The 9,421-nt window shown below is 54.1% G+C and overlaps 1 protein-coding gene across 3 annotated transcripts in view; it reads left to right on the top strand.

The window, feature by feature from the left end:
• The first annotated feature begins 3,392 nt into the window (after positions 1 to 3,392).
• KIAA1671 (KIAA1671 ortholog) overlaps positions 3,393 to 9,421 on the top strand; it is a 247,635-nt gene continuing 241,606 nt past the window's right edge. For 2 of the 3 annotated variants that reach the window (XM_017498147.2, XM_017498148.2), the window contains exon 1: positions 3,393 to 3,441. The gene's annotated coding sequence lies outside the window, so the exon portion shown is untranslated. The remainder of the gene's footprint in view (positions 3,442 to 9,421) is intronic. The other variant, XM_037727688.1, reaches the window with a different exon arrangement.

Below are 9,421 nucleotides of genomic sequence, written 5' to 3'. Positions count from 1 at the left end.
GCGATCAGCACTTTAATGGGTGCAGTTACCAGCCCCAGATGCTGCGACACCTAATCAGTTTTGGTAGTTTTGGTGGTTAGGGATGGCTTCTTGGAGGAACTGATGTAGAAGCCAAGATCTGAGGGACATGCAGCTGGGTTTTTATTTATTTATTTTTTTGAGACAGAGTCTCGCTCTGTCACCCACGCTGGAGTGCAGTGGCGCGATCTCAGCTGACTGCAACCTCTACCTCTTGGGTTCAAGGGATTCTTCTGCCTCAGCCTCCCAAGTAGCTGGGACTATACGCGCGCACCACCACGCCCGGCTAATTTTTGTGTTTTTGTAGAAACGGGGTTTCACCACATTGGCCAGGCTGGTCTTGAACTCCTGACCTTGTGATCCGCCTGCTTCAGCCTCCCAAAGTGCTGGGATTACAGGCGTGAGCCACCGCGCCCAGCCCAGGGACACGTAGCTGTTAACCAGATGATGGGGAGGCAGAGGGCAAAGTCTTCCTGGCAGGGGTAATGGCATGGGCAAAGGACTAGAGTTGAGGGAAAACATCTCAGAGAACATACTGGTTCTCACCCTCGAGATGCAGGTAAATTTTAGGAAAAACAAAATGTATAAATATGCACCAACGAAAATGCAGGAACATGGCGCTTGCAAGGAGTGTGTGAGGTGTGGAGCTATACCCTCTTCCAATATGCTAGCCAGGGCCACATGTGGATTTTAAAATTTATGCTAATTGGCTGGGCACGGTGGCTCACACCTGTAATCCCAGCACTTTGGGAGGATGAGTCGGGCAGATCATGAGGTCAAGAGATTGAGACCATCCTGGCCAACATGGCAAAACCCTGTCTCTACTAAAAAAACACAAAAATTAGCTGGGCGTGGCACTACACGCCTGTAGTCCCAGCTACCAGGGAGGCTGAGGCAGGAGAATTGCTTGAACCTGGGAGGCGGAGGTTGCAGTGAGCTGAGATCCCGCCACTGCACTCCAGCCTGGCACCTGGCAACAGAGCGAGACTCTTGTCTCCAAAAAAAAAAAAAAATTATGCTAATTAAAATTAAGTAAAATATAAAACTTAGTTCCTCAGTCTCCCTGACCTCCTTTTAAGTACTCAGTACTTAAAAGGCTAATATTGGACAGTGCAGATATAGAAAGTTCTATTGGACAGAGCTGACAGAGGCTAATCAGGACAGACTTCCTGGAGGAGGGGGCAGAAGAGTGCAAGGAAAGGGTTCTGGGAAAATCCCTGGGGAAGCACTGCGCTCTATTCTCAGAAAGAGAAAAGCCAGGGCTGGGAGTGGTGAGATGGGGAGAGAGAGGGGTGTTGCCTCTGGAAACGGTGTACGACCTGACACCTCTTTGGTCAGGGTTTACCTCTGGGTATGTGTGAGGTGGCATCTCTCACCTGGGTGGGAAGACACAGGAATAGAAGGGGAGCCAGCTAAGGTGGGGCTGAACCAGGAAGTCCTGCCCTTTCTGGGTCCAGGTTCAGGAGGACTCTGGGAGTTGTAGTTCAGCACTTCTGGAATCCTCCTGAAGCTTGACAGGGATAGAAGAGCTCACGCCCGGCCTGGGCTGGGCATCTCTTGGGGTGGAGAGGGGGGTTGATGGTTAGGGCTGGGGAATTGGGTTTGGAGTGTCCGTGGGGGGTAGGGTGGCACGAGGAGGACTGTCTTGTCCCCTCCCATCCTTGTGTTCTGGGATAGAGAGAAGATGCCAAGGTTGAAGACTGCATTGGTTCGGTAACTGAGAAACACGAACATTTCGTTAAACAGAACCCCCAGCCTACGCATTCTGGTTCATGGAGGTTTGCCCGGGAGAGACAGGAAGCTCCCATAAGGTTAGGGAGGAGGGGCAGCAGATGGTATGTCATCAGCTGTTGGTCATTCGTGCACTCAGCCTATATTCTGAGCACCTACTGTGTGCCAAGCCCTGTTCTAGTCACTGGGAATCGAGATTGAATGAAAGACAGAAGTCCCTTCCTCCAGGAGTTCTAGAGAGAAGAACAGACAATCAACAGTGATTTGCCTTTGCTGGTATAACATACACATGTCAGGTAAAAGCCTGACTTCCATGAAGTTTGAAGGATTTTAGGTTTCAGTCCAGCCGTTCCTGGTCTCCTACTCACAAACTTCTCTCTGGAAGTGGGAGTCATTGTAAAAGCGGCTGGGTTTGATCTTTCTGATGATTGTACTCAAGATACCCAGATAATAAGGAGAATGTTCTGAGATACGAGACTTCATGGGATCTCTGCCCTCCGATTTCTGGGTTCCAGCACTGTGCACAAGTCAGCTGGGCGTTCTCGGGCTGCTGTTTGGTAAACAGGGCGTACCCTGTTTGGGTCTGAGGGTGATCAGACCTTCAAAAGGGTTGCAGTGGAAACGGTGTGTAACAGGAGCTGCCCTTGCTTTTTACACACACTCATCAACTGAAAAGCAAGACGAGGCAAGAAGCCTTCCCACCAATCCTCCTGAATCCACACAATGTGATGTCCTTTTCTTTCTCAACTTTATTGCCTATCTTGCTTACAGTAAAGGCACATTGATTTTAGGTCCTCCAGTTATTCATGCTCTGTACATTTCCCATCGGAGCACATGTCACAGATGCAATAGACATACTCGTGAAATTGTTTGTTTCGATATCTGTAACCTGCACAACAGCCTGGATTTTGCCAGCTGCCCACCACTGGGTCTCCAGCACCCAGCATGCAATAGGTGCTTAATAAAGATCTGCTGAATGAAATGAGTAAAGGATAACAAAACAGGTATTTTCTCTTTCAGAGCCGACTTCCTACAATTGTCTCAACTCGTCCACAAGTTCCTATATCCATAACCCCATAACCCACACCCCAACACAATGGCAAGAAGATTCCCACTCAGTAGGCGCCCCAGCGAACTCCCGGGTGCAGTCCCCCTATTTGCCGCGAGGGGGCGCCAGCACCGCGCGCAGACCGTGCCAGCCCCCGGGCCGGCACCTGCAACCCAGGCAAGTCAAGCCTACATTTAGGGAGCGCCTCCTGAATTCCTGGGTTGCATTAGGCTCGGGGTCGCAGGCTGGGCAGCGAGTCGGTGCCCGTGGTGGGGGATCCTGGCCGGTGACTTGGGAACATCCAGGAGACGCGGGAGGGGACCGGGAGCAACGCTCCCACTTGGACCGAGCGGGTTCGAGGCTCGAGGGGCGGGAACGTTTCCGGGAGGGGTGTCCGGGCGAGTCGTGACCTCTGACCGCCGGAGAGATCCCAGGCCCAGGCGCTACTGCCGACTCGGGCTTTGCCGGCTCTGCTCCCCTCCGCGCAGGCGCGGCCGCCTGCAGTTCCCATGGTGACGGGGGCGCGTCCCCGCCCGAGGCCCCGCCCCCAGCAGGCTAGGCTGCGCTGAGCTGCGGGCGCCGCGGGCAGGTGCCGCGGGCTGCGGGCAGGTGGCGGCGCGGCGCGGGCTGGCGGTGGCTCCACGGTAGGTTGCGCAGCGGCTGTGGGGAGTGGGGGCTGGCTGGTCGCCTCCAGTCCCCGGCCCGAGAGGTAGCTGGGGGTGACGGCAGCTAACGAGGGCCGCCAAGTTTCTGCCCGGCCGAGGCCCGGGGAGAAAAGTTGGCAAAGTTGGCGGGGAAGAGGCGGGGACCCGGAGGATTTCCCCAGACTCCGGGTCTACGGGGAGGGAGGATCCCGGTTTGGGGGCCGGGGAATCCGTCTCCCGAGACTTGGGAGTGGATCCCGCGGGAAGATCCCGCACAGGGCAACCAATGGATCACGTGCCACCTGATTGGCGACTTGGGAGTCGATCCCTGGAGGGGATCGGGCGCTGGAGGCCTGGGGTCCCACTGGATCCCCAGTCAGGGGTGACGGCGGAGGGTGATTCGTGATTGGGAGCGAGAGGATCAATCTCCTCCCATGCCGGGCTGAGCCTTGGGAATGGATTCAGAGAGATCCGGTGGCCGGGAGCTGAGGGATCTCTGGAGATCTGGGTTACTTAGCCTGCAGCTGCTAGGGTCTGGACATCCGTGCGGGTTGGAGGCCCCGAAGGTGGACAGTGTGGAGCAAGGGCGATGAGCGAGACGGAGCCCCAGGCGAAGGCAGCCCGGAAGACAGCGGGGGTGGTTCGGGGGCGTGAGAAGGGCGGCGCGGCGCCCCTCGGGCGCGGAGGCTCTGGACGCGTCCTCCTGGCCTGGCCTGCGTCCCCTTCCGCTCGTCTTCACAGGGCAGAGGCGCCTTGATGGGATTAAGGCTCAGTCCCCCTGCTCCCAGGCAGGCCCGCGTGGTCCCCGCCCCGGTGGCTGCGCGGCTCGCCCGGGCTCTCGGGTGGGGCCCCCGGGATGGGAAGTGGCTCATTGACCCCCAGCCGAACCTGACCTTTTCGCGCCCTCTCGGCACACAGTCGCCTGGGAGTGGGGGCGCTGCGCCGGGAAACCCTGCTGTTTGTCCAGCCCTGGAGCAGGCTTTGACCTCGGAGCCGCGCGATGCCTAGGTGGCCAGGGCTTCCTGCCTGCCGGGACTGAACTTTCTGTAGCCAGGAGCAGCCATTATATTTTGGAAGGAAAAGGACTGTACCTGTTGCACAAAGAAAAACACTTTGCAGCTTCTTTGTGACCTTGGGGAAAACACTTAACCTACCTGAGTCCAGATAGGAATTCTCTGGGCCAAATGGGCTTGGCCTAGGAGGGTCTGCATCCTCCCTCTTCTAGGAGGCTGGCAGGGTGGATGGGGATGAAGGGTGTGAAACAGGCAGGGGACCTAGAAGTATCAGCGCCTGTCTCAGTCTGTGGCCCCTCCTTTCCCATGCCCCATCCCCTGTGCTTGTCCTGCAATATCTAAAGATTCCAGAAACCCTACTTGCTGTCTTTTGAAACTGCAGGATTAGAGAGATATTTAGCTTAGCCTTTCTTCCAAATGAGTTAATTGCCCCTCTGGTCCCCCCTGGCAGAGGGAACCTCTGAAGTTTGGCTAATGAGTAACCAGGACATTTGGACAAGGCTTCTCCCTTGGCCTAGCTTTCCCTCTGCGAATCCGTCAAGGCTCCTGGACGAACACGTGTGCACCCCAGACTCTGGTGCCTCCTTCCTTCCTCTAGCAGCCAGGGACAGTGCCTGAGGAATTTGTACAGACACAAGCCCAGATCTTGGTGGTTCTTGTGGGGGAAGGGGGAACCTTTTTAAAGGATTTGCATGCTTTTGAAAGAGTGCAATTACCCAAGAGAAGTGCAGAGTTTCAGTACAGTGTCTGGGCATATAATTCAACTGGGCACGTGAACAGGTTGGCTCCATCGGCCAGCGTGTACTGAGCACCTACCACATCTGGAGTGCTGTAGAAATGGCGTGGCCTAGGGCAACTTAGGATCTGTCCTCTTGGAGTTATTTTCCATCTATGGAGCAGTCAGCTTGCCTGCTAGTCTAGGACTGATTCTTGATGTTGGGGTTACATTTCTCACCCTAGCTTCAGAGGCTGGAAGCTGCCCCTACCCCCATGGAGGTCCTAGGAGCTATTTTTTTTTTTTTTTTTTTGAGATGGTGTCTCACTCTGTAGTCCAGCCTGGAGCGCAGTGGCGCAATCTTGGCTGGCTACGATCTCCACTCACTGCAACCCTGCGCCTCCCGGGTTCAAGCAATTCCCCTGCCTCAGCCTCCTGAGTAGCTGGGACTATAGACATGCGTTGCCATTCCTGGCAAATTTTTTGTATTTTAGTAGAGATGGGGTTTCACCCTGTTGGCCAGGATGGTCTCGATCTCCTAACCTCGTGATAAAGTGCTGGGATTACAGGTGTGAGCACCCAGCCAATTTTTGTATTTTTTGTAGAGATGGGGTTTCACCATGCTGGCCAGGCTGGTCTCAAACTCTTGACCTCAGGTGATCTGCCCACTTCGGCCTCCCAAAGTGCTGGGATTCCAGGCGTGAGCCACCACACCCGGCCAGGGCTGTTTTTTATTCAAGGCTGACCGTGGCAGGAGAATGAAGGAGCCAGTTGTCTGGCTCTGAGCATTTCTCCTCACCAGGCTACATCTCTGACCAACTCAGAAAAAGAGCCTTACAGGGATATTTTATATGTGCATTCATTCATTCATTTATTTATCATTTGTTCCTTCAACAAATATTTCAAGACAACGGTGTCAAAGATGAGGCTAACCACACCCTTCAGGGGCCACTTTATGTCCTTAACTTTATGTGCCTTTGTGAACATAGGCACTTGTCTGGAAGGGGAGAACCATGATCATATGAAGAAGGGCTGATGCCTTGGGCTGTAAGGAGGAATAGGGGTCAGAGAGTTCAGTTTTCTGGTCAGCCAGTGGGAAGAACTTGGTGTTACTGTCCGTGGAAGTGGAACAGCTTGTGCAGAGGCCTGGCGGTAGGGGAGTGCCTAGGGTGTTGACTGGGGCAGGCCAGCCATGCTTAGTGGTTTGGACTTTATTCCTGGGGTGTGGGGTGCTGTGGATCCCAGTGGAAGGTTCTCTGCAGGTGAGGGGTACAGTCAGATGTGTATTTTGGGAAGCTTGCCCTGGCTGGTGTGGGGAGGCTGGGGGCCAGTAAGCAGGCTGCCAGAAAAATCCAGGTGAGAGACGATGGCGGACTGAACTTCGATTTGGGGCAGTGGTGTCAAAGGGTGGTCATTGACAACTTCGACATTGATCAGCGTAATATTTAGAGAGCCACTCACTTTGAAGATCCCTTCCTCAAGGTGGGTGTAACAGTCTACCTGGGGGAAGGAACCCCTCAGAGGAGGTGTATCAGTACTTAATTCAGTTTAGCACACCTGCTTTAGAACCCTGTGCCTGCCTGCCCAGGGGTGGACATCAGACATCCCCGTCCTCCAGGACTTCCCGTGGGGAGACGTGGGGCACATTATTCCCACTTCACGGATGCAGGGTTCTGTGGCGTAGTGAGGTCTTCGCCAGGCAGCAGTGGCCAAGCAGGAATTTGAACTCGGTTCCAACTTGCAACTAGTGGCTATTTGGAGTCAGGTTAAGCAGTGGAGAAGCAACAGGGGTGGGTGGGCTGGAGTTGGGTGCAGTAGGGGTAAACGGAAGGAGGCTTCCAGGAGGAGACAGATAGAAGGGAGGGAGCCAGCCGGGGATACCTGGGGGCAAACCCTGGCCTTGCCCCTCCTGGCTGTGGCCCTGGGCACGGTTGTGGTTTTGAGGCTCGACTTCCTTATCTGTAAAGAGGGCTCATGTTAGGATGCCCCCATTCTCAAAGGGTTATTACGTGAGTTTGACGAAGCAGCACATGGCCAGTGCTAGATCCCGTGTCGGTGCTCTGTAAGGGGCGGGTATGATTATTATCAGGATAGCCTGTCATCAGGATAAGTTCCAGGCGGGTGGTGCTTTGCTCAACCTGCTGTGTGTATGTGTGTTGGTGGGGGGGACTGAGCACGGTGATACTTGAGCTGAGTCTTAAAGGATGAGTAGGGGGGAGGGCTGGGGACATTCCAGGCAGAAGCAAAAGAGCTGCACGCTACTTGATACACCCGCAATTCAGGGTGTGCTGAATGAATAAAAATTAGACCATGGGCAGCAAAAATTCTCTTTATACCCCAGACACTTCCTGAATATCTAAACCTGAAGGCTTTGGCAGGTTTAGGGCAGAGAGGAGGGCAGGAGCATCCCTGTCCAGGAGATCCCTCCAGATTATAGAAGTGTGAACCTAGACAAACCACATCCCCCTGGGACCCCAGGGTCTTCCTCGGTAAAATAGGAGGACTGGGGAGAATGCAGGTAAAGCACATAGGGCGTCAGTGCAGCCACTGTCATGCCAGAATCCGGGCTAAGCTCTTCTGTTCCTTTTCCAGTCTTTACAACAAACCCAGGTGGTGCCTGTTTTTGAGACCCTCGACTTTACAGTTCATGAAACTGAGGCTTCAAGAGGTTACTTACTTGCTATGAGGTCACGCAGCTGGAAAGTGGAAGAGCTGGGATTTGAACCCAAAGCTGTCGGCCTCGAAGCCATGCCCTTCCCACTTCTGCGGCCCCCAACACGAGGAGGGGTGTTTCTGTCTGGTCTTACTACTCAAACTGCTGCCATTTAAAAAGAAGCGAAGGCCAAGCTCAGTGGCTCCCTTCTGTAATCCCAGCGCTTTGGGAGGCTGAGATGGGAGGATTGCTTGAGCCTGGGAGTTTGGGACCAGCCTGGGCAATATAGCGAGACTATCTCAAAAAAAAACAATTTAAGGCCAGGTGTGGTGGCTCATGCCTGTAATCTTAGCACTTTGGGAGGCCAAGGTGAGTGAATCACCTGGGGTCAGGAGTTCAAGAGAGCCTGGCCAACATGGTGAAACCCCGTCTCTACTAAAAATACAAAAATCAGCCAGTGCACTCCAGCCTGGGCAACAGAGCGAGACTCTGTCTCAAAAAGTAAAAATAGGCTGGGCGCAGTGGCTAACGCCAGTAATCCCAACACTTTGGGAGACTGATGTGGGTGGATCACCTGAGGTCGGGAGTTTGAGACCCGGCGTGGTGGCAGGTGCCTGTAATCCCAGCTATTCAGGAGGCTGAGGCAGGAGAATCACTTGAACCCGGGAGGTGGAGGTTGTAGTGAGCCGAGCTCGTGCCATTGCACTCCAGCCTGGGCGACAGAGCAAGACTCTATCTCAAAAAAAAACAAAGAAAAGAAAAGAAAATCCAAACAATTTAAAATTTGTGACTGGCTGGGCGCAGTGGCTCATGCATGTAATTTCACCACTTTGGGAAGCGGAGGCAGGCGGATCGTCGGAGGTCAGGAGTTTGAGACTAGCTTGGCCAACATGGTGAAACTACATCTCTACTAAAAAAAAAATACAAAAATTAGCCAGGCGTGGTGACAGTTGCCTGTAATCCCAGCTACTTGGGAGGCTGAGGCAGGAGAATCGCTTGAACCTGGGAGGCAGAGATTGCAGTAAGCTAGATTGTGCTCCTGTACTCCAGCCTGGGCAACAGAGCGAGACTCTGTCTCAAAAAGTAAAAATAGGCCGGGCGCAGTGGCTCACGCCAGTAATCCCAGCACTTTGGGAGGCCGACATGGGTGGATCACCTGAGGTCAGGGGTCTGAGACCAGCCTGACCAACATGGAGAAACCCTGTCTCTACTAAAAGTACAAAGTTAGCTGGGTGTGGTGGCAAATGCCTGTAATCTCAGCTACTCCGGGGGCCGAGGCAGGAGAATCACTTGAACCTGGGAGGCAGAGGTTGTGGTGAGCTGAGGTCATGGCATTGCACTCCAGCCTGGGCAACAAGAGCAAGTGAAAATAGGCTGGGTGCAGTGGCTTACGACTGTGATCCCAGCACTTTGGGAGGCTGAGGCGGGCAGATCACCTGAGATCGGGAGTTTGAGACCAGCCTGACCAACATGGAGAAACCCCGTCTCTACTTAAAATACAAAAAAATTAGCTGGGTGTGGTGACGTATGCCTGTAATCTCAGCTACTTGGGAGGCTGAGGCAGGAGAGTCACTTGAACCTGGGAGGCGGAGGTTGCCG

The sequence above is a fragment of the Cebus imitator genome, unplaced genomic scaffold (genome assembly GCF_001604975.1).
Source record: "Cebus imitator isolate Cc_AM_T3 unplaced genomic scaffold, Cebus_imitator-1.0 Scaffold237, whole genome shotgun sequence".
NCBI lineage: Eukaryota > Metazoa > Chordata > Mammalia > Primates > Cebidae > Cebus > Cebus imitator.
This window is presented reverse-complemented; position numbering and strand designations above follow the sequence as displayed.